Source organism: Equus przewalskii, chromosome 5, assembly GCF_037783145.1.
Source record: "Equus przewalskii isolate Varuska chromosome 5, EquPr2, whole genome shotgun sequence".
Classification (NCBI taxonomy): domain Eukaryota; kingdom Metazoa; phylum Chordata; class Mammalia; order Perissodactyla; family Equidae; genus Equus; species Equus przewalskii.
Window position 1 is genome coordinate 64,917,311 of NC_091835.1, and position 26,364 is coordinate 64,943,674.

At 34.6% G+C, this 26,364-nt stretch overlaps 1 protein-coding gene across 4 annotated transcripts in view; it reads left to right on the top strand.

Moving 5' to 3' along the window:
* The window catches only part of ARID2 (AT-rich interaction domain 2), a 161,247-nt gene that overhangs the window by 32,253 nt on the left and 102,630 nt on the right, over nucleotides 1-26,364 (top strand). For 2 of the 4 annotated variants that reach the window (XM_070621119.1, XM_070621120.1), the window contains exon 4: nucleotides 23,852-23,959. The exons of the other annotated variants lie outside the window; for them this stretch is intronic. The gene's annotated coding sequence lies outside the window, so the exon portion shown is untranslated. The remainder of the gene's footprint in view (nucleotides 1-23,851; nucleotides 23,960-26,364) is intronic. 4 annotated transcript variants of the gene reach the window in all.

A 26,364-nucleotide genomic window follows, 5' to 3' on the forward strand; every position in this document is an offset into this window, starting at 1 on the left:
CTGTTGCTGGTTGTCATCTCCTATTGTGGAGGAGGAAGATGGTGAGGAAGATGCATTAAGAAATTGTGGAGAGACAGTTGAGGTATAGATTTTGTTGGGACAACCCGTTTCTGGCAGGACAGTGTGAGGTTCTCTGTGGACCAACTTCCCAGTGAAATAGGCGAAAATTGTTTTTTAAAAAACGATCATTTAAAGTCTCTGGAAGTGGTCCTAAGGGCATACAGCAAATGAAGAAAGGAAACCTACTAAAACATGGTAAGAACAGCTAAAGTATCAAATCAAGACTTGTTTCCTCTCTTCCCTTTCCTAGCTCAGTAAAATGGCAACTCCACTCCAGACTAGTGCAGCCAAGAACAGAGGGTTCCCTCTCTCCCCACCTTCTAGTCAGAGAGTTTCTTCCTGAGAGGAGCAAGATGTCAGCGTTTATCATTCTCTCCTCAGCCACCTGTTGCTGAGGCTAAGTTCTGGGCAAGTGGGGCTGAGAGGCAGGGGCTCACTTCTGTGCAGTTTCTACCCATGGCACAGAGGCTCTACTTGTATGCACTGCCACTGAGAATACTAGTACCCCAGTCACCTGTGCCTCAGCTCTTAAGGCAACAGTTCCCTTCTGGGAGAGGCAAGTTGAGAATACCTGAGGCCACTGCCCCCCACTCCACCAAGTATTCAGGTCCCAAAGTTGAGTTGTCACTCGAAAGTGCACCCAACTCCAGAGCCATGGCTCAGACACCTTGCCTGGGGGGAGAACCAGGCTGTAAAATAGAGAGCTTTGAATCTCTTTCCAAAGGAACTAACTTCATTTGCAACAGTTTATGGAGAAGTTCAAGCTTAAGGGTGCTCTGAAAAACAGTGGATGTTGTGAAAAGCAATTAGGAGGAGTTAGTAGATGTCTTGGAGATAAATAAGCCATAGGCAGGCCCACTAGTATGCTGGAGAGAACCAGGAAAATAAAGGACTGCAATGAGACCTCTTGGGGTCAGAATAAACTTCAAATGCTGACCTTGGGAACTATTCCTTTAAAGGAGCCCAGCTTCGTTTGGATCACTCTGTGGAGCAATTTATGCTTCAGGGTGTTGCTGAAAACAGTAGAGCAATCACCTGGAAATTAGTGGTGCCAGTAAAAGAGATAGGGAGCCCTGCCAAAACTACTGTCATCTCACAGTAACTTTGAGAATACCCAAGGCTGTACCTCCTGAAGAGGAACATCAGAGGCTTCACACTGAGGGAAGGTGGGGTGATAGACTTTGCTGAAATAACTCAGCCAATGACTAAATAAATAAATGAGTGAATAACAATAGCAAATCCCAGAAGGAGGCAACTTGTGTCCAGAGTTGCTACAATATAGTATCTAAAATGTCCAATAGCATCTAAAATGTCCAATTTCCAGCAAAATATTGAGATATGCAAAGGAACAGGGAATATGACCTATACACTAGGAAACAAAGGCAGGCAACAGAAACTGCCAGTGAAATTGACCAGATGTTGAATCAACAGGCGAAGATTTCAAAGTAGCTATTATAAATATGTTGAGAGAACTCACCCTGAGAGAATTAGCTCTTTCCATGAGTAAAAAAAACAGGAAGCCACAAAGAATTAAAAGGAAAGTGTGATGACAATTTATATCCAGTAGAGAATATCAATAAAGAGAAATTATAAAAAAGAACTAAATGGAAATTCTAGGTTTGAAAAGTACTAAATCAAATGAAAAATTCACTAGAGGAGCTCATGATAGATTTGAACTGGCAGAAGAAAGAATTAGCCAAGTTGAAGATAGATTGATAGAAATGCAATCTGAAGAATAGAAAGGAAAATTTAAAAATAATGAACAAAGTCTCAGAGAATTTTGGACACCATTAAGTTTACCAACATGCACCTAATGGGTGCACCAGGAGAGATGGGAGAGAGAGAAAGGTGCAGAAAAAAATATTTGAAGAAACAATGGCTGAAAACTCCCCAAATTTATTGAAAAACGTAAATCTACACCTTTTGGAACCTCCATGAACTCCAAGTAAAATAAACTCTAAGAGACCCACAAACAGACACGTCATGTTAAGAAAATGTGAAAAGTCAAAGATTAGGAGGAAATCTTAAAAGCAGCAAGAGAAAAACAACTCATCAGTTATAAGGGAACTCCAGTAAAATTAGAGTCTGATTAGTTGACTTCTATCAGAAAGAAGCCAGAATGCAGTGGGATAACACATTCTAAGTCCTCAAAGAAAAAAACCTGCCAATCAGGAATTCTTTGTCCAGGAAAGCTGTCTTTCAAAAATGAGGATGAAATAAAGACATTCCTGGATAAAACTGAGAGAATTTGTTGCTAACAGACCCTCTTTACAAGAAATACTGAAGGAAGTTCTTCAGGCTGAAGCAAGAAACCCCACGTGGTAATTTGAAAAAACACACACACACACACACACACACACACACACAAAGCACCAGTAATGGTAATTATGTAATAATAAAAGACGATATAAATGCATATTTCTTCTCTTCCTAAATGATTTAAAAATCAGTTGTGTAGAACAATATGTATATAATGTATTTGGGCCCTATTACACATATAAATGCAGTATATATGCCAATAGCAGCATGAAGGAGATTTATGAGAGCATAACTGTGTTGAGCTAAAGAAATAACTCCAGGTGGTAACTCAGATCCACTGGAACAAATCAAGAGAACCAGAAATGAGAAATGTGAGGTTAATATAAAGCTATAAATATATACTTGCTCTCTTTTCTTCTCTCAACTTCTTTAAATGTCATAAATTATGTAAAGTAATAAGTATAACTTCTTATAACAATTAGAACATTTATAGATTCTTGTAACATTTTATTGTTGAGTTTGTAACATTTATAGATGTAATATATATATAACAATAATAGCACAAAAAGGGCGCAAAGGAAATAGAGCTATATAGGAGTAACATTTCTATATCTCACTGGAGTATAAATCTGAAGCTAAATCTGGAAAGATGTGTATGAGAAACCCTAGAACAAACATGGAGTATATAACTAAGGAAAAATAGTGGAAAAAAATCACTAAGGAAATTAAAATGCTATGTTAGAAAGTATTCACTTAATTCAAAAGAAAACAGTAAAGGAGGAAAAGAGGAACAAAAAATGTGAGACACATGGAAAACAAAAAGTAAAATGCCCACGTAAATCCACCTGTGTCAATAATGATATTAAATGTAAATGGATTAAACATTAATCCAATCAAAAGGCGGAAGTTGTCAGATTGGATAAAACGTATATACAAGAGCCAACTATTTGCTCTCTATGGGAGATGCACTTTAGATGCAAAGATACAAATAGATTGAAAGTAAAAGGAGGGAAAAAGATATACCTTGTAAACAGCAACCATAAGAAAGTTGGAGTGACTATACTAATATCAGACAAAATAGACTTTGAAATGATTTTTAAAAATGTTACTGGAAATAAAGAGGGACATTTTATGTTGATAAAAGTGTCAACCCATCAGGAAGATATAACAATTATACATATACGCATCTAACAACAAAGCACCAAAATACATGAAGCAAAACCTGACAGAAAGGAAGGGAGAAATAGACAGTTCAACAATAATAGTTGCAGACTTCCCACTTTGAATCTTGGATAGAACAAGTAGGCAGAAGATTGACAAGGTCACGTAAGTCTTGAACAGCACTGTAAACCACCTATACTTAACAAGACATCTGTAGAACACTCTATCCCAAATAACAGAAAATATACTCTTCTGAAGTGCACATAGAACATTTTCCAAGGAACACCATATGCTAGGCTATAGAACAAACCTGAACACATTTGAAAAGACGAATTAATACAAAGCATGGTTTCAAATCACAATGGAATGAAATTGGAAATCAACTTAAGGAAACTTGGGAAACTCATAAATATATAGATATTAAGCAACATACTCCTCAATAACCAGTGGGTCAAGGAAGACATCAAAAGTGAAGTTAGGAAATATAATGAGAAAAATAAAAATGAAGACACAACATACAAAAACATGACTGCAGCTCATGCAGTGCCTAGTGGGAAATTTATACATGTAGATGTATATTTAAAACAAGGAAGATCTCAAGTCAAGAACCTAATCTTCCACCTTAAGACACTGGAAAAGAAGAGCAAACTAAACCTAAAGCTAGCAGAGAAGGAAATAATAAAGATTACGGTAGAAATTAAATGAAATAAGGAATAATAAAACAGTAGAGAAAATCAATAAAACCAAAAGCTGGTTCTTTTCAACATCAACAAAATTGACAAAACCTTTAGCTAGAAGAGTTTTTTTCCAGTGACCAAGAAAAAAAAGAAGACTCAAATTACTAGGATCAGAAATGAATGATGGGACATTACTACCATTCTTACAGAAGTAAAAAAGATTGCAAAGGAGTAACAATTATATGCCCATAAATTAGATAATTTAGACAACATGGACAGGTTTCTGGAAAGACACAAACTATCAAAATTGACTCAAGAAAAGTAGACAACTTGAATAGAACTATAACAAGTAAAAAGATTGAATTAATAATCAAAAAGTGCCCACAAAGAAAAGCTCAGGCCCAGATGCTTTCCCTTGTGAGTTCTCCCAAACATTAAAAAAAAAATTAATACAAATTCTTTATAAACTTACAAAAAAGACTTAGTTGAGGGCACATGTACCCTGACACCTGGTGGAGTGAAGAGGGTGACAAGAGCATCAGGGGAAAGGCAGTAAGGTATTTATCTTCCCCTGTAACTATAGAATTAAAGATCCCTGCTTTGAGTAGAAACTTCTTTTCATATAATGGCTTCCTGGATTCATTATGCTGTATCTAGTTTATGAGACTTCAGATGATACACATCCTTAAAGAATACTGTATTGCCTGAGTGAGGTAAACCCTTTGAAGGCAGACCTGTTGATGATTGAATTTGAATTTGAAAATAGCGAGGTTTTGTGTTTACAAGAGAAGACCAAATACTAGTTGTATTTATTGGTTTTAATGTATAATAATTTTGTCAGTCTGAAGGCATTAGTAAATTCTCCTTGGTTTTTAATGATCTAACTTTTAGTGTTACGATCTGTTATAGAATTAAGTATCCTTATGTGTTCCTTGCGTCATTTTGTGTAAGGTTAGAGGATAAGCTAGGGCTGAATTTGGTGGTTTCTTTTTATTTATATTTTCTGTCTTTCGTTTGTTTTCTTCTTCCTCTTTACATCTTAATGCTTTTTCCAGGGGACCTTATTTACATTTATATAGCGTATTTGTCAAAGACCACTTGTATATATCTTATTTGAGACTCACAAATTTTTGAGGTTGAGTTTGGTAGGTCAGCTATCATCATTCTCTTTTTCCTCTTTGTTCGTATGCATATGTGTGCATGTGTTCTGAGTGAGTGTGTGTGTGAATATATGAATTACATCCTACTTTTTTTACCATTTGTCATATAAACAATGGCTTCCCATTAGTGTCCCAATATATAGCACTGGTAGAACTCTGTAGGTTAAGAAGGATCCCTCTCCATTTCAAGTTCCTCAACCTTTTTGTTAACTATAATAGGAAGCTAGTTGTTCAGATTGCTGTTATTTCCAGTGCAGGCACAACCACATATTCGTACAAAATGATGATAGTAATAGCTCATATTTATTGAGCAAGTAAGTATTAGGCAATGTGGCCAGAAAATTGTTCTAGCTAAAACCTAGATTTTTTGAAGGCATTCTGAATTTACTGTTCTTCTTGATTTTAAGTTAGGACAGTGGTTCTCAGTGGAGGGCAATTGTGTACCCACCCCCCGCACCCCTCCACGGGAACATTTAGCAATATCTAGAACATTTTTGATTGCCGTAACTGGTGAGTGCATCCGTGTCAGTATTCCTCAGTACCTAAGCTGGCCACCAGAACGTCTAACTCTGGAAAGGTTTAGGTATCTCATCTCAGGGAAAACCTAGAACTGTTTTTGGATCACTTTTCTCCATACCTGGCACAGTGTACCAAAATGTCTATTTCTCCCCTCCGAGTGACTTTAAGCAGGAGACCAAATTGCCGTTTTTGCCTTTTGGTTTTGGTCAAGGCACCCTCATTCCACTTGATAAGATTGAGTCATTGAATCCAAGTGAGAAAAGAATTTTACATTTCCAATTTCCTTCTCTCTTAGAAGTTTCTGACTCCTTATGAAAATTTGTTCATTTCTGTTTTTTTAACTTGATGATCTGAGTGTCAGTAGTTTCCTGAAAGGCAGGGAGGCATTGTAAAGTATTATAAAGCTGTGCCATATTGGATATAAAACAGGAGAGAGATATTGTTCTATTAGCTGAGTCAGTGTCACATGAGCTGAGTGGTTTAGTGAAGCCGTGGTGCAAACTTACTTATGTCTGACATAAAAAGCTTACTATGTTTATTCTACTACCAGACAAATGCAAATAGAGCTTGGTTTAAATATATTAAGGAACTAATCTTTTCATTTTACAAGTTATTCAAGACTCTTTTTTTCTCTGGTCTGCTTGAAGTACTTCATTGCTGACGTTTATCTCAGTAATTTCTAGCAGGTAAACTGTTAACCTTTTGAAGAATGTTGTTAACCTCTGTTATTATAGTAGTGATTGGTAAAAATCCAAATGGTACTATCTTTCTCTCAAAGATTTTACTTCCAATAACTAATTGGTACACTGTGAGGCAAGAGAGTATCTGCCTACAAATATTTAGATTTGTATTTTATTTCTAATTAGAGAACTTTTGACATAAGTTAAACTTTTTATTTCAGACAGTATAGTTCATGTGACTGTACAACACTGGTTCTCTAAGTGAGGCCCCTAGACCAGCAGGATCAACATCATCTAGGGGCTTGTTAGAACGCAAATTTTCAGACCTCCCGAGACCGTCTCAGACCTACAGAATGAGCAACTGGAGTTAGAGCTGAGCTGTCTGTCTTTTAACAAGTCCACCAGGTGATTCTGATGCTTGGTAAAGTTTGGAGCTGCTCTGCAAAGAATGTCTTGTTGAACTGTGTTCACTTGATTTTAATGCAGTATACTTGTTCTCTTTTCAATTTTTACCACATTTTAAATCTGTATTATTTGTGGGAAGATAAACTGTCCAAATTATTGACTGAACCCAAGTAGCACATATAAAGTGTTTAAAGAGAGACTTCTTAGGCAGATTTGAGAAATATTATTTCAAGAGATCAGGATAGACATTTGTATAAATCACCATGAAATAACTCTCTGGAGATTTAATTCAAAATCCTGCATTGTGGAAGTATAATTGTTTGGTACTCAGGGGCTGCTGAGCTGAACAGACTTCTGAGGCATGAAATCAAGGAATATTAAAAAAAACCCCACAATACATGCTCCCATAGTAACTTTGAAAATGGAAATTAGGTGATGATAATAGATACCAAAGAGGAGGTGTGCTGAAAAGTGTAACTGTTTTGGCCTTTTTTTTTTTTTTTTAAAGATTTTAGTTTTCCTTTTTCTCCCCAAAGCCCCCAGTACATAGTTGTATATATTTTAGTTGTGGGTCCTTCCAGTTGTGGTACATGTGACGCTGCCTCAGCATGGCCTGATGAGCAGTCCCATGTCTGCGCCAAGGATTCAAACCGACGAAACCCTGGGCCGACAAAGCAAAGCGCACGGACTTAACCACTCAGCCAGGGGCCAGCCCCAAAAGTGTAACTGTTTAAATAAAAAATGTCTTAAACTATAGTACTCTAAAAGATGATGGTGTAGTACGTGTATATAGTGTAGAGATATTATTTTAAATAGTGATAAAAAAGGATTCTAGATTTGGGTACCTGTAATAGCACTGTTAGCCTATTTGAGGATGGTTAGTTTTTAATTGTAGTTTAATTAATGTTAATGCTGTAATTAATGTATCCATAATGACTGAATTGAAGTGATAGTCTGTTACTTATATAGGAACTATAATAATATTAAATTTACAAAGCTGTGCTGCCTGTGGCTTCCAAATCTTTGGACCTTGCATATTGCACAAGTAGTGCATGAATATTGAGGTATTTCAACTAGTGACCTTAATTTTTCTCTCTGTAAGTTATATTTTTTCATTTGTAGGTTATACTACTAAACTCCAACTTGAGTCTGATCCCTAATTCTCTTTCAATATGGGTGCTATATGTATATGTATTATATTTATTTTTGTTGGTAGACTAATTTAGATGTTAAATGTTAGTTCAGCTCATACATTAGCCTTTCTTGGTGATGTCTTAGATTGTAATGTCCTAGGTCCAGGACTGTTATCTGTAAAGTTTATATTACACTCAACAAGTAAGATTTTAACGAACTGAACTATTCAGTAATTTTGATAATAAGAATTATTAAAACCCTAGATAATGCCTTTTTTTTCGCTCTGGAGAATACCTTATTATAGATTCAGGATCTAGGTGGCAGAGTGAGGTAACCCCGTATGTTGTTAATTTGCTGTTTACCATTTTACTTCCAGCTTTGGGGCATCTAAACTCCGTAACTCTGGATTGAAGGCAGGGATATTTGCATTCAGTGTAAAAAAGAATGTTCATAAGTTGGATGTCTTGAGTACTTAGTGCTATTTTTGATACTAGTGTGTATATAGGCTGATAGAGAAGGCAGAGAGAGGTGGAGAGATAGAGAGGAGGGGGAGAGGAGGGAGACAAATAGTAATAACAAGACTACAGAGAGTAATAGTAATAGAAAAAGTGCAGGGTCTGGATTGATCTTTATTTGCTCTAAAGTTATATACATTAAATGTAATTTACTGTGCAGTGTATTTATTTAGCTCGGTAAGAAAATCAATCATTTTAGGATTTCTACTTAATATGTTTTAATTTAAATTAATTAAAAATTTTAAATAAATGACTTCATTTACAAAATAATAATTTGTTGTATTTCAAAACTAAAATTCAAAGACCTTTACTTAAGCATCCAAATTCAGTGCTTTGAAAAATAATGGGGTCTTTTTTCATCCTAAAGCTAATGCTTCTTAATTGTGGAAAACATGGAAAATTCTGAAAAAAAAATTTCGAAGAAAATGTAAATTACATATAATTCTAACACTCAGAAATAGTCACATTTAATGTTTTGCTGTATTTCCTCCCAGTCTTTAAAAATTTGTTTTTTAAATTGAGATCACTCATATCCTTCTTTATTGTTTTTTTAACCTAATGTAATTGCGAGAACTTTTCCATACTTTTAACTAGTCTTTAAAATAATTTTAATAGTTCCATATTTTTATATCATAATTTTAATTTTTCTATATTGTCAAACATTTGTTACCATTTCTTTAATATTATAAATTATGCAGTGAGCCTTCCTGTTCATAAATCTTTATCTGTACAAATCTGTAAATCTTTATCTGTGCCTGATTATTTCTTTCTAGATTCCTAGATGGGGAATTACTGAGTCAGAGAATATAAATATTTTCAAGATTCTTAATGTGTATTACCAAATTGCCATCTAAAAACACTGATCCAATTTAACTTCCACCAGCAGTATAGAAGATGCCTGTTAAGAAATACCCTTGTCAGCACTAGATGTCATGGCGTTTAAAACTCATTGTTAGTTTCCTTCATGAAAAATTGTATCTTATTCTATCAAATATTGTCAAATACTAAAATTACTGTTATTTTATATTATAGTTTAAAATGGATTAATTGGAGTTAAATCATATCTGGACTTTATCAGTTTAAATTAGAATGTAATTTAATAGAAAATTGGCAACAAGAGGAAATTTGGAAATATCTGGTCGTTGTAATGGTCTGAGGGTCCATGGGAATCATCTTATTATTATTGAAACAGTGCAGCTAAAACCAAGAGAAGTTGCATACTGGGGAGATATTTTTGTACTATAGAAAAGTAAGTACTTGCTATTTTTTATCAAGTTTTAGGAATAGTTACAGCATAGGAGTTTAAGAGCACTACTTAGAAATTAGACTCTTTAATGTCTTATTAAGATTATGCCTCTTGCTTACTATGTTTATATTAAATTATCTAGTTTCTAGCCCCAATTTCCTTATCTATTAAATGAAGATTAAAAAGAGTTTCCTTTAAGGATTATAAAAGATAATACAAGTAAAATACTTAGCAGAGTGCTTAGCAGTTCATTAATGCCAAATAAATGCTAGCTATTATTTGGCAGATTTTCATAGATTTATTTATTCAGAGATATTTGTTGAGCACTTACAGTGTGCCACACACTATCTAGACATTGAGGAGACAGCCGTGAAACAAACTAACACATCCCTAGTGGAACAAATATTGTAATTAGGGGCAAGAGGGGATGATATTATCTTGTAAAATAGAGTAACCACAAACAAGAGATTTAAAAACTTAGGATAAATGAGTTCCTATGAGTAAATGGCCTTAGAGTAAGTTAAAGAATGACTTATGTCCTTCGGGGGAGGAATACCGTTGCACTGGTTTTTTGTTTTTTTTAATTTTTATTCATTTTAAAAGTGATATGATTAGTATCTGCTTTTCTTGGCAAACTCAAGCTGCTGGAAAATAAAGCATCTGATTTTTACAGTAATGCATATTGGAATTAATGATGCTATAATTATTTCTCTGAGAAAGGAAGAAAGAATTGCTCTGTTGAGAACTGAACAGCAGAGTACATATACATTGTGAAATATATTAAGAGAAAGTATTAGTTTTCATTGCTTAGCTAATAGCAAAGTGTTATAAAATTGGTCTCAAAAATGAGAGAGAAATGTAATATTTATTTTTAAAAGTAACATTTGTTTTTAAAATTACTGATGAAGCAGTTTTGAATCTCCCTAAATCCCCCACTTCCATAATAACAGAGCTGCAAGAGAATGTTCTAGTTATCTATGGTTGCACAACAAATTGACCCAAAACCTAGTACTTAAAACAACAAATATTTATTATTTTAAAGTTTCTGTGAGCTCTGAATCTGGGCACAATTTAGCTGTGTACTTTGGCTATGAGTCTCATAGTCAACCTGTTGTAATTAAGACATCAGTCAAAGTGTTGTTCTGGGTTACAGTCATCTCAAGGTTTGACTAGGGGAAGATCTGCCTTCACACTCACTTAAGTGGCTATTGGCAGAATTCAGTTCCTCATGGGCCATTGAACTGAGGGCTTCAGTTCCTTCCTGTCTCTTGGCTGGAGGCCTCTCTCAGTTCTTGCTTCTCCATAGGGCAGCTTACAGTGGGGCAACTGGCTTCCATTGTAGCAAGCAAGTGGGAAAGCAGAAGAAGGTGAACAAGGTGGAAGCCAGAGTTTTTATGTAACCTAATCTTAGAAGTGACATCCCATCGCTTCTGTTGTATTCTGATCTTAGAAGCAAATCAATAGGTTTAACCTCCACCCGAGAGAATTACACATGGACATGAATGGCTGTCAGAAGTCGGGAATCACTGGGATCCTTCCTAGAAGCTGCCTACACAGAAAGCAAAACAAAACATCTCTGGACAGCGTCAGTGAGAAATTAAGTGATAAGTTATTCCTTTGAGCCCTAAATACAAGAGGCTGGGGGTAAATCACATCTACAAGACCTGAGCAATGTATGAGGGGGTGGGCCTAGAGAAACCATGGATCATCTGACAGACCAGCAAATAGGAAAACCCTAAAATACTTTATAAACCGAGCCCGGGGTTTCACCGGTTCGGATCCTGGGTGCAGGCATGGCACCGCTCGTCAAACCATGCTGAGGTGGCATCCTACATGCCATAACTAGAAAGACCCACAACTGAAAAATATACAACTGTGTACTGGGGGGCTTTAGGGAGAAAAAGGAAAAATAAAATCTTAAAAAAAAAGGGTAACAGAAAATGACAGGAAAAAAATCCCAAAGTTATTATAAAGGACAAAGAGAATAAGGCTCCTTTTGAGTGTGGACATACTGCTTTGCTATATACAGCAGGTTTCTCAGTCTTGGCACTATTGACATTTTGGGCTGGATAATTCTTTGTTGTGGGGCTGTCCTGTGTGCATTGTAGGATGTGTAGTAGCATCCCTGGTCTCTACCTACTAGATGCCATAGCAGCACCCTATCTCTGTTTTGACGACTGAAAATGTCTGTACATTGCCAAATGTAGCTTACAGGGCAAAATCGGCCCTTGTGGAGAACCGCTGTTACAGAGGAGTATTGAATATTGCTACAAAGAACTTGTTAGTACAGCACTGCACTTGATCAACCATGAACACCCACCTTCAATTTGTAGTAGAAAGAAGACCTAAAAAAAGAAGTTAATCAGCCAGGATAATGCCGTTATAGATTAGATTAGGTATTTCATAAGCTTGACTTTTGAAATGGGAGATTGTGTATGTATGTGTATATAAGTACATCTGTGTATATGTACGTGTATATACACACACATTCTATAAGTAGTTATGCTCTTATTACATTAATTCTGAAATTAGGTGCAATATGCCAGTTTCAGAGAAGATAAAGCGTCAGTGTAGGACATAAAAATTTGATTAACAGAATTTCAAAGTTAAACATACATTTTTGTCCCATATTTTCATATTTAATCCTTAATTTTAAATTTACCAACTAATTTTCAGTATTTTAGATGTTAACCTTCTATATATTTTCAACATATCAAAACTTAAAAAAATTTCTTCTTGGAGCTGGCCCCATGGCCAACTGGTTAAGTTCGCGTGCTCCACTTAGGCAGCCCAGGCTTTTGCCAGTTCGGATCCTGGGCACGGACCTAGTACCGCTCATCAGGCCATGCTGAGGCTGCGTCCTACATAGCACAACCAGAGGGACCTTACAACTAGAATGTACAGCTATGCACTAAGGGGCTTTGGGGAGAAGCAGCAGCAAAAAAGAAAAAGATTGCCAACAGGTGTTAGCTCAGGGCCAATCTTTAAAAAAAAAAATGTTGTCTTGGTTGTAACTTGCACTACTTCTGTGGAAGGACTTGTTGGTTTATAGCAAAGGCACATTTTTAGGCGTATATACTTGTAAGTATAGGCACTCACTTATAAATACCTACTTATCTGAAAGTATATAGAAGAGACACTCTAATGGGCATAACACTGAAATAAAAGGATACAAAATTTAGGAGTAAGTATTGTTCAATCCCTAAATGTCTGCGTGACATTTCCTGGAGCTTTAAACTTGAGTACCAAAATCATAAATTATGCTACTCTATTGTGAGAATATTTCATGTGAGGCTTCTTTGATTTCATAATGAACACACACTGATAAAATTCATATAGCTGAAGTTTGCTTTACCTCAAATTTTCTCTGGTTTTTTTTTTTTAGTTAAGGATAACTCTCAGGTCTCAAATTTTATCAAAATTGAATATTTTGCTCAATAAAACTAAACCTTTAAAGTATAAAATGTTCATTATACTTTGAAAAAAGTTCAGATTATTAGCAATCATTATTTGCTAGCTTTCCATTTAAGTACCAAGTATCACATGATTAGTGGGTATATTTTCAGACAAAATAAGGTACCTCCACTTCAGCTGTTATAAGCTAATTTTTCTTAGAAGTACTTTATACCTTGAATTGGTTTGAAGGGCCTCAACATAATTCTGGTTTTCCAGCTTTAAAAATGAAGGTGATCTCTGCTGATTTGGTATAATTCATCTCCTTCAGGCCTTGATTTTCCCAGGGCAGCATTTCACAAACTGCCCCATAAGAATAGGTTTGGGAGGTGGGGATTTCCAGAAGGATCTGTGAATCTGAGAAAAGCTGCATATTGTATCCTACTTAGAGATTCACTATGCACATTACCTTATTAAGTGCTCTTAGCTAAAGAAAACCACTTAATCCAGTGTTTCTCCAAGTTAATTGACCATGGAATCCTTTTTGATAGAGTATCTATTAAGATCTTGAGGAGCAAATATTTTTTGGACCAGTTTTGGAAGCACTACTCTAGTACAAGATGAAACCCACTACTTCCTTAGTTAACTGTTAAATGATCACTGGAGGGGAGGTGTAAAAAGTACTAAAATAGAAGTGGTAGTGAATTAAAGGAAAAATTTGAGGATGAAGGAAGGATGCCAGTTAGTTTTTAAAAAGGGAGAGAATAGGTTTGAAAAGATGGCTAGCTATAAATTGAAATTATGGAATCAAAGGGGCTTGACATACACTATATTAGTTCTCTTATAAAGAATTTATCTTGTCATGTGATAGAGAAAAAAGACAGCAGCATTAGAAATTATATTGATAAGAGAGTTAAATACTAAATTGATGAAGTTATTAACATTAACCTTATTTGCCATTTTGTAAGGAAATGTTATCCATTCTGTACATTTATATTATTTTTATATATATTTGTGTTTGATGCTTTTGTTTGTAATGTTCCTGATTCATTCAGAAGCAGACTGCATAGGAAGAAAAAGTTATTTAAACTCTTAACTTTCATTAGACTTCTAGTTTACACACAAATGTTACTTAATCCCTACAGTTGGTGTTTTCAGTAATTTCATCTTTTTTTCAGGTGAGGAAACTGGCTTAAAAAGGTTATGACTTGCCTAATACCATACAACTAGTTATTTAAGAAGCTGGTACTTGGAGCCTAGATCTTTATATTATAATAAATTATCTAATTATGAGTAAACAGCTGAAATTGGTAGTGGACATAAGAAGGGAAAACTTTGCTCTAACCAGAGAATTTCCTCTAAGTCTTTCAGGCTGTTAGAAGCCTGCCTTCTGGTTTTCTTGATTTCTTCTGCCAGAATGGAGGTGATGGAAGGTGAGATGAAGGCAGTAAACTATAGAGATAAGAGCACTAGAGTGCTCTAAAGTTAAACAAGTTGAGGCCCTGATTCTATCACTTAACTAGTTTTGACCTTGGGCAAATTAGTTAACTTCTTTAATCCTCGGTTTTCTAACTTGTTAAATGGTTTTAGTAGTACTGACCTCATAGTAAGTGTTTCATAATTGGTAACTAGTATCATTATCATCATTAATTGTATTAAGTGAGAGGATTCCGTTCGAATTGAGTTACTTTGTCAGAGGCACAGAAATCTTTGCCTCTTCCTCTGGCGTGAGGGAAAATGATCTTACCTCCTAATTTACGTGATAGCAAAGAGCAATGATCTATGATTAGAAGGCGTAAGTGCAAGGGCCTTGGGTTAGTGGAGAAACCTTAGATTACTAGTACTTAGGGTTTACATTTTATATTATTAATAAAATAGAAATATCATCCTAATATGAAGATCAACAGAGGTAATAGATGTTAAATACTATTTATAATATAGAGAGGGCCATGAAAATAAAAGCTATTTCAAAAAAGATTTATTGAATGCCTGATATCGCATATCTTTGTGAAAGAACACTGTTAAGCTCTGAGTCACCACAAAGGATATACAATTACAATCTTCTATATACTGTTATACAATTTATATTTATAAATATAAATTGTACACTTTTTTTTCTCTACAAAATATAGCTTTTGTCTTTCTAGTTCATCACCAGTGAATAATAAAGATAATAAACCAAGTTCATTTGATCCTTTTGGTTACTTAAATAAGAAGAATCTAGCCTGAAGTAAAGAATCCTTGAGAAAGCTGCATAGTAGGGAAATTGTGTGGATTAATCTGTATTATATGGTAACTGTACTCTTTGAACCAAATCTTGGGATACATATTCTGATAGAGTATGACAATATGATTTAATATTTGAAATCAGTATTGTCCTAGAAAATATGGAAGATGTAATCACTGTAAGTATAGGCGATATTAGCAGGGATAGTACTTCTCACATTTTTTTTTTTGCTGAGCTAACATCCATTGCCACTCCTCCTCTTTTTTTGGCTTGAGGAAGATAAGCCCTGAGCTAACATCTACCAGTCATCCTCCACTTTGTATGTGGATCTGCGCCTAGGATCCGAACCTGGGCCACCAAAGTGGAGTGCACGGAAGTTTAACCACTCAATCACAGGGCCCACCCCTCAGATCTTTTATTCCATAGGACACGGACAAGTTTGGAGTAAGAGAGTAGCTATGTTCAGGGAAAGACTTCTTCCATAAGGGAGAAAAAGGGAATGATAGAGAGTAGACAGCAATTTTTCCAAAAGGAGGTAGTAATGCCTTTAATTTGTATAGTACTTAAGAGTTTAGCAAATGATTTTTTTTCATATATGGTCTCATTTAATTCTTACAGCACTTTGAAGTAGTCAGAGTACTCCTAGCAGTATTCCTTGCTGGGGAATTTAAACTTAATTTTTAAAAAGATATACAAAGTTTGTTTATAAGCCTGTAATTATAGCAAAGAGTTTTGTATAGATTCTATTCCTGGTCCACATAGCATTCACATAATGTAATTTTAATAGCCTTTCTATAATGCTTTTTGCCAATATTTACTTTTTAAAATTTTCAAGTTGCCTAGAGTTCATTTTTTCTCTCTTTAAACTAGAAATTTTTTAAATAGATAGACATAAGCCTAGGCTTTTAATATATATATCCTGGTTAAGCTTCAGAGTGATCATATGAAGATATAGATTATTATCCCCATTTTACCTATGCACACATAGTTATGTAACTTTTAAGTGACAAAGCTAGAATTTAAAACAAGATTTAATTTACTCCAAAGTTTCCTATTCTTGTTTCTTCACCCTGCCTATTAGAATTTATTTTCATACACCTTGTTTTTCTAATTCAATCAAGCATTTATAGCATACACTCAACATTTAGATTTGTAAGTTTAGAGAGAGTTTGTGTCTTTGATTCTATAGCATTACTTTATTAGATACCATTGAATATATTAATGTAATATTAGCAGTTACTGCTTTTTATGCATAACACCATGTGCTTTAGCTCAGTTCACAGTCTCCTTTACAACAATGCTGTCAGGTGGATATTATCTCTGTTTTACATATAAAGAAACTGAGGATGAGATAAGTTAAATTATGTACCTCAAAGTCATATACCTAGTAAACGACAGCACTGGAATTCAAATCTAGGTTTGATTTCATAACCCATACTTATACTGTATTTAAGCATATTCTTATAGCCCCAATCTGTCTGTATTTTAATAGAGAAATTTATGAAATCTTTCAGAAGATAAACTACATGAAAATTTTTGACTTTTTTCTCTCAGCAGTGTCTTCTTGGGTAATATTTTAAAAGTAGTTCTCCAAATAATTGTAAATGATTACCTTTTTTTGTTGAAGTATAATTGATATACAACATGATATTAGTTTCAGGTATACAGTAAGATTTGATATATGTATACATTGCCAAATGATCACCACAATATGTCTAGTTAACATCCATCACTGTACATAGTTAACAGAATTTTTTTTCTTGTGCTGAGAACTTAAAGATCTCCTCTCTTAGCAACTTTCAAATATGCAGTAGTGCAGCATTGTTAACTACAGTTGCCATACTGTACATTATATCCCCGTGACTGACTTATTTTATGACCAGAAGTTTCTACCTTTTGACTCTATTTACCCATTTTGCCCACCCCCTACCTCCTGCCTCTGGCAACCACCAATCTGTTCTCTGTATCTATGAGGTTGTGTTTTTAGTTTTGTTTTTTTTTGAGATTCCACATGTAAGTGAAATCATACGGTGTTTGTCTTTCTCTGTCTGACTTATTTCACTTAGTGTAAGCCCTTGAGGTCCATCCATGTTGTTGCAGATGGCAAGGTTTCATTCTTTTTTATGGCTGAATAATATTCCATTGTGTATATATGTCCACAATTTCTTTATCCATTCACTCACTGATGGACACTTAGGTTGTTTCCATATCTTGACTGTTGTAAATAATGCTTCAGTAAACATGGGGTGCAAATATCTCTTTGAGTTAGTGTTTTCATTTTCTTTGGCTAAATACTCAGAAGTGGAATTACTGGATCATATGGTAGTTCTATTCTTAATTTTTTGAGCAACCTCCATAATGTTTTCCATAGTGGCTGCACCAATTTACAGTCCCACCAACTGTGCACAGGTTGAAAAGTCCCTTTTCTCCACATCCTTGCCAACACTTGTTATTTCTTGTCTTTTTGATAATAGTCGTTCTAACAGCTGTGAGTTGATATCTCATTGTGGTTTTGATTTGCATTTCCCTGGTAATTAATGATGTTGAACATCTTTTCATGTACCTGTTGGCCATCTGGATGTCTTCTGTGGAAAAATGTGTATTCAGATCCTCTGCCCATTTTTTGATCAGATGTTTAAAAAACAAAAACTTTTTCTGCTATTCAGTTGTATGAGTTCTTCTGGAGATTTACCCCTGATGAGATATGTGATTTACCAGTATTTTTTCCCACTCAAGTAGGTTGCCTTTTCGTTTTGTTGATGATTTCCTTTGCTGTGCAAAGCTTTTTAGTTTGATGTAGCCCCACCTCCTTTATTTTTGCTTTTGTTGCCTTTGCTTTTGGTGTCAAATCTAAAAAAACCATCACCAAGACCTGTCAAAGAGCTTACCACTTATGTTTTCTTCTAGGAGTTTTATGGTTTTGGGTCTTACATTCAAGTCTTTAATCCATTTTGAGTTAAATTGTGTGTATGGTGTAAGATAGTGGTGAGATATATATATATATATATATATATATATATATATATACACACACACACACACACACACACACATACTTATTTATAAATACGTGCCAGGGAAACAAACCAGAATTTGATTAGGAAATTACGTATATGTACACACACACATACACATGTATTTCTTTCTTCCTTTCTTTCTTCCTCCCTCCCTCCCTCCCTCCCTACCTCCTTCCCTCCCTCCTTCCTTCTTTCCTTCCCTCCCTTCCTCCTTTCTTTCTTTTGCCCTGAGCTAACGTCCATGCTAATCTTCCTTTACTTTGTATGTGGGTCACTGCCACATCATGGTTGATGAGTGGTGTAGGTCCCTGCCCAGGATCTGAACCCACGATCACTGGGCCGCCGAAGTGGAGCGTGCTGAACTTAACCACTACGCTACAGGGCCAGCCCCAGGAAGTGAACTGTGTTTTGATTAAGAAAAAGGATTATAGTCCTTAGGACTTGGAACACTAGAACCTTCTCATATAAATCTTTTCATGTGAAATTTTTTTCTTCTTGATTAAGAGATATGAAAGAGCACTAAGTTCATTTACACTATATTTTAATGCCACCTTAAGTTTCAGTTTCTTCATCTGTAAAATATTAGTGGACAACATGCGACTGTTTTATAAGACAGGTAGAACACATCCTCCTTACTCAGATAAATGCCCCTGGGAGTCGTGGTGCAAGGTTAGTCTTTTGTTTTGCCTAGTGGAAGGCTGGTGCATTTTAGATTATTTTTAAGTTAGGACGTGGCGTCTCAGGCTGGTTCCTCGGATTTATAGCCCTTCCACTGGGCCAATAATTCTTTATCTCTTGTGGTTGACTTCTAATATAACAGCATTGTTGTCAAAGGATGTGGTCTGTGTGATCCTAGTTTTTTGATATTTGTTGACACTTTCTTTATGGCCTAGTATGTGGTCAATTTTTATAAATATTCCCATTGTACTTGAGAAGAATGTGTATTCTCTAAATATGTTTATTAGATTAAGCTTGATAATTGTCTTACTCTTTTATATCTTTATTAAGTTTTTTTGTCTGCCTGAACTATCAATAAAAGAGAGGTGTTAAAATCTCCCTCTACAGTGGTAGACTTGTAAATATCTCTATAAATTTTTAAATTCTAACAAGCTTTGCTTTAAATACTTTGAGGATAATTTATTAGTGCATACAAATTTAGAATTGTTATATCTTTCTGGTAAATTGAACCCTTTTATCATTATTTAGTGACCCTCCTTAAACCAAATAATACTTGATTTAAACCTATTTTGTCTCACTGATACAGCAACTCCCAGTTTATGTGATTAGAATATAACTGGTATAACATTTGAACCTTTCTCTATACTTAAAAATTAGTAATCTTATAAATAACGTATCTTTCTATTTTGTTTTTTAATCCAGTCATTTTCTGGCTATAAACTCTTGATTTAATTAGTATTCATTTTTATTATTTATGATTACTGGTATATTAAGACTTGTTTTTACCACCTTACTTTAAATTGTTTTTCCTGCTTTTTCTATATGACTTTTTTTTTAATACATTAATGTCTGTTTTGGCTTATTTTTTATTCCATTTACAAACACACCTGGCTTAGAAATTGTACGCTCTATTTCTCTTATGTTTAGCGGCTTTCCTGGAAATGTTGCCATATGTGTTAACAGAGTTTTAAGTTATAGCTTATCTGCTCTTGAACAATAAAAGGACCTTAGCACACTTTCACTCTGATTATCTACATTCAGATCTTTGATTATGGTTTTGGTTTTATGGATCTTAATGCTGTTATTCTTGGACAATTCTCTTTTCTTGAAAAGACATTATTATTGTCTTTATTTTATATCAACAATGTGGGTTTTGGGTGAAATATTTAGTTATTTGAGCAAACATTTGTCAATAAACATTTTACAAACAGATAAGTATAGAAAGCATAAGTGTACAACTCAGTGAATTATTAGGTATAACCATCACCCAGGGGTCTCCATTTAGTTTTTATTTAACATTGAATGTTTTTTATATTCATTTGCAACTTTACCAGTTTACTTCTTCATCATTTATTTGGCCCTCTGAGACTTTCCTTCTGGTATTGTATTCCTTCTTGCAGTACATTCTTTAGCGTTTCCTCTAGCATAGATCTTTTGGTGATAAACTATTTTTGTTTGTCTGAAAATCCTTTTCTTCCATTGGTGTTCTTGAAAGGTAGTTTTGCTGAGGACATGACTTTCTATGACAGGTTTTGTCTAATAGAACTTTGGTGATATTATCCCACTATCTTCTGCCTTAAGTTTTTGGTGGTGAGTCAGCTTCAGTCTGGTTGTCATTCCTTTGTCGGTGATCTGCATATTTTCTTTGACTGCTTTGAAGATTTTTCTCTTTCTCTTTGGCTTTGTGCAGTTTTATTACAGTGTACTTGGTGTACATTTCTTTTTATTTATTCTGCTGGATACATGTTTTTTTCTTGTGTCATTTGGGTATTTTCTCAGCTCTGGAAAATTTATAGCCATTATTTTTTCAAATCTCTTTTTGCCATATTTATTCCATCCTTTGAGGACTCTAATGGCATATGTAAGGCTTAGACTTATATGTGTATTAGACTCTATTATTATATCTTTCTTGTTGCTTGCTCAATTTTCTAACTCTGTATTTTATTTATTTTCTAACTGTTTATTTTCTATTTTATGTCTGATGAGTTGGTTATTCTTTATGCTGTCTAGCACTCATGGTGGTTTGTTTCCACGTGTGTTTGGTGATCTTTGCTTATGACATCATCATCATTATTATTATTTTATTTTATTATTTAGAAAACCTGGGTGCCTAAACTGAGGCATGTTCTTGTAAAAGGATTTATGTTGGATTACTACTAACCTGGGACTACTTCAGCTATCTTTCAGAGTTCCTAACTTAATATTGTGGCTTCTTAAGAAATCTTAACTCACCTCAACATTAAAAATCATGGTATTTCAGCCTTGAAGTAATTCTTAGACGTTTCAAAATATTAAATATGTCACACAAGGTATGATACTTGAACCAACAATGTGTAAAACCACAGAAATGATTTGTACAGATGTGAATATCTTGGAATTTAAATGAATTTTTACCATTTCAAAACTTTATGCATTTTCTCTTGACAACTAGATTACATTTAAGTGTAAAAAAGCAGTCTTATTTATTACCATTTTATTAAAACAACACTGACATGATTTGTACTGAGTGGTCACAATTGATCAGATTTACTATTTTCACTATTCAACAGTGATTTGAGATCAAGAAGCATATTGTTGAGTCACTGTAGAAAAAGTTTGGCAGTTCCTCAGCAAGTTAAACATACAACTACCCTATAATCCAGCAATCCCATTCATAAGTAGTACCCATAAGAATTGAAAACATGTATGCATAACAGCCAAAATATAGAAGTAACCCAAATGTCCATCAGCTGTTGAATGGGTAAACAAAATGTGGTATAATCATATAATGGAATATTACTTGGTCATAAAAAAGGAGTGTACTGATAACACGCTACAACATGGATGAACCTCGAAAATATTGTGTTAACTAAAAGAAGCCAAACTCAAAAGGTCGCACATTGTATGATTTGATTTATATGAAGTATCCAGAATAGGCAAATCCATAGGGACAGAAAGCAGATTAGCGGTTAAGGGGCAGGGGTAAAGGGGAAATGGGAGTAATTGTTTAATAAGTACAGACTTTCCTTTTGGGGATTTGAAAATATTTTGGAACTAGATAGAGGTTAGAGTGCACAGCATTGTGAGTGTTCTAAACACCACTGAATTGTACGCTTAAAAATGGTCAATTTTATGTTATGTGAATTTTATCTTAATAATATTATTTTAAAGCATGTTGTTAGTTTCTAATTGATCCTATGAAAGAAAGCAGATTGTGGAATTGAATTCATGTGTAGCCTCCTTGTTGCACTTGAGGGTAATGTTCCATTAAAACTGCTTTCAGCTTAATAAACAAACTAAATCAATCTTATCCTTTAACCTGGATTTTTAATAATAAATACAATTGAAATTTGTTGAGCATTTCTCTTTCATACATAGTTCTGTATGTATGCTGAGTTGATTTATACTTTCTGCCTCAGTGGTTTTGTCCAACTCTAAAGTGAGATATCTACAGAGGTGCATGTGGGATAGTAGTTGCTCTTCCAAATCATGTGTCACCGATATTATATGATGCTATACAATATCACTTGATAGAGAGATTTTTGCCAATAGTTTCTTCTGCTTTTTCCTCCAGTCATAACATTTGTCAAGAGGTTTGTGCTTCCTATATGAGCTTCTTAGCAATTGAGTAAATTGTGCCTGTTTTCTCTGGTGGTGAGGAGTATCACTTAAAAGGGTGCCTCTTTAATCTTGGTGTCTCCTGTTTTTTTGACAAAATTTGCCACTTTCCATCTGGAAAGGATTTGCTGGGGAGTGGAGAGTTGCATGGAAATTCAATTGGTTTAACAAAGAGGTCACTATTTTGTTTGAAAGTGACTTAAGGCTTCAGCAGCTTTATATCACCATTTGTTAAAGTCTTCTTATTGACCGCACAGTGGGCTCTAGGGGCATATGGATAGTCAGTTAAATATGATCTAATGTAGAAAATGATCATACCTTTTGCACTTTTTTTGGATGGGATTGAAATCATCACGCTTACAGATTTGCTTAACTCAAGAGTATTGATATTTTCTATCACTGGAGTCACTCCCTATCAACATTAATTATCTTAATCTGCATGGTAGAGTTTAGACTGTTTTCATCAACATTTTTACACTTCAGTGAATAATGTTTTAGATGCCCATTTAATTTTGTGAATTGGGTATATGATGAAATAGAATAGAAATAATTAATAAGTACAAGTTTAACTAAGTAACCAGTAATTTTTAAACTCTGAACATAGTCAAAATGAACTGAATGTTAGTCCTTGTAACATGTGTTCAACTTTTAAGAACATAGAATATAATAGGATTGCTGTGAAAGTTATAATTGTACATTTCAAATTTGTGACATATATGTACATAACTGCTTTTACCTCTCAAACTGCTAACAGCTTGTGGATCACTTGATAAATTCCAGGAACTGACAGTGATCCATCCTGGGCACTCTAGTGCCTTAGTTCATTGTTTTCCAACTTTAATCATTCACATAGCCCTTTTGACAATATTTTTCATTTTCCATATTTTGCAATTAGGATTAGATTTGGATTCAAATAATAGAGACCTCAAACAACAGTGACCTAAATAATATAGAAGTTTATTTTACCATCACCTAGAAGTCTGGAAGTCGGTGAGAAAGGGCTAGTGTAGTAGCTCTGTGAAAGTATTCAGGGATCCAGCCTCCTTTTATTTCATTACTCTACCATGCATGGCCTCCATTGCCGAGGCCACCTTACAAACCTAGATGGCTTCTTTACTTTCAGCCATCATCTGGATTCTAACCAGCAGGAAGGAGAAAGGAATGAAGAAGAGGAGGGCTGAGAGGGTGAATGCCAGCTATCTTTTAAGGAAAGTTCCTGGAACTGCCATAGGTAACTTTGTTTAGATCTTACGTTGTCCAGAATTTAGGCACATGGCCACACCAAGATTTGAGGAGCTTGTGAAATGTACGTATTCTGGTGGCATGTGCCCCGTGAAAATTTGAGGGTTTTATTACTGTGGAAGAATCATCTGCTTTACTCTGTCACCTCTACTCTTACTGTGGCTTACTGTTTTTCTTTAAGTTAGATCTCTTATTACTTAAATAACTGTATTTAAAACATAAATAATACATTATCACATAAATAATAACACCAGAAAAAGCAGAGAACTTTAAAAATCAGTAGAGTGAAAAGGCAATAATGAGCCCATTTTCTAAGTATTTGCTCTTTGTTAAAAAGGGAGATTAGAGTTAGAGAGGTACTAAAGAAATAGAAGCATCAAACTGGGATTTTTTTTTTTTTACATTTTATTTTATTTATTTTTGTGTGTGTTATGGAAGATTGGCCCTGACCTAACATCTCCTGCCAATCCTCCTCGTTTTGCTTGAGGAAGATTGTTACTGAGCTAATATCTGTGCCAACCTTCCTCTATTTTATGTGGGATGCCGCCACAGTGTGGCTTGACCAGTGGTGCTAGATCTGCGCCCGGGATCTGAATGTGCCATCCCCAGGCGCCCGAAGTGGAGTGCACAAACTTAACCACTACGCCACTGGGCTGGCCCCTGGGATTTTCTTGTTGATATAGTAAGGATTGAAACTAAAGAGAGCAAATTTTATCACTATGTGAGTCAGTATAATTTCTTCCCATGGCCTTCTACCATTTTCAAATTATTTCTTATTCTTCCTTCCCATTTTGTGAAGTGCTGCCCTAGTGCGTGTGTGTGCATGTGCACAAGTGTGGGTGTGTTTATCTATCTAGTAATATTGGCAGATCTACAATTTTACTGTTTAATGCAAAGTTCCTCTAGAATGAAGCAACTTAAATATATTTCTAAAAGGTTTTGAAGTTTAGCATTTTGGTAGTTTATGAAAAAATTCTTTAGACTTCCAGTATTGAAAAACCGTTTATATTTTGCTGATAACTCAATTTTCTCAAGACTTTTATGAGTTTTTTCATTTGAAAATGAAAATATTCATATTTTTGTATGCTATATTTTTATGTTTTATTTTATTGCTGGTCACTCTTACTAACCACATTGCTTGGTAATCTTAAGGAAGAAAAAAGAATTATGTCTATAAGTGGGTTGTAGAAGAACGTTGTCGTTGTGTTTCTGTAACTAATGGTCTATCTAATTTTATCATTTTGTATCTTGATTTTAAAAGCATAAAGACAAGGATATCAATAATATGAGGCAATCAAAGCTCAAAATATACTAGAAAATATGATCTAGCATAATAATAATAGGTAGTATGTTTAATTAAATTGCAACTGGATCATCATTACCTGTTCAGCCTCAAAGAAAGTTTTAGCAAAAGAAATTCAATACTTTGTTTCTAATTGTATGCTTTATTCTTAGGTGATAGATTACACTGACAATATTCTGTTTATAGTAGTATTTATAGATTTCTATATAGTGTTTATAGCCAATGGAGAATAAAAATACCAGAATTTCTCAGGACCTTTTTCTTTTGTTTGTAGGGGGGTTAAATTTAGATCCCCCAGGGTTGGTGTGTTGTCTAACTTGGGGAGAACTTAAAATGTTACAGAGTTTGGAAGGATCCAAAGGGGATCAAAGTTTGGATAATAGACCATATGAGGAAAAACTAAAGAAGTGGAGATGTTTAAATCTAGAAAATAAACTTAAAACCTGATATGCATACTTAGCTAACATTTATTGAATTCGCACGGTGTGTTCAGAATATTACTGCCCTCCCCTGTTGTTACCACAGAGTGTCAATAGGATATAAAATTTCATGGAAATAATATAGACTAGAGAAATTGCTGACTGGAAGAATTCAATTTAGTTGAGTTAACATTATCCCCCACTGAGGGCCAATCGCCATACCTGTTTTGGAGCGGTGAATAAGACAGACATTGCAAAAGAGGTGAAATCAAGGTAATTCCTTCTGTTTTTCTCCTGTCTTATGGTTCTGTAACTTTTTTATTTATTTTTTGGTATAATGCCAGTTCAACTTGTCACGTTCTTTCAGGTTAAAAAAAACATTGGAATTTTGATTTGGATTAAATTTGGGATTTAATCCCAAAATTCTTGTCTTCTTTCTCCTAATTTTCATACAGTTGAACATAAGATAATATTGTTATGTAATCCATTTCTTATATCCAGAATAGTATGACTGGCAAGAATTGGTGGAAATTTATAAATAAAATAATTACTAAACCTAAAATAATTAGTTTCTGGTTCTCAGATAATGTTTTTACTTTTGAATTGTCTAGTCTCTGGATGTTGAATTTTAAATTTGTAGTTCTTTTCTTTTCTTTTCCTTTTGTGAGGGAG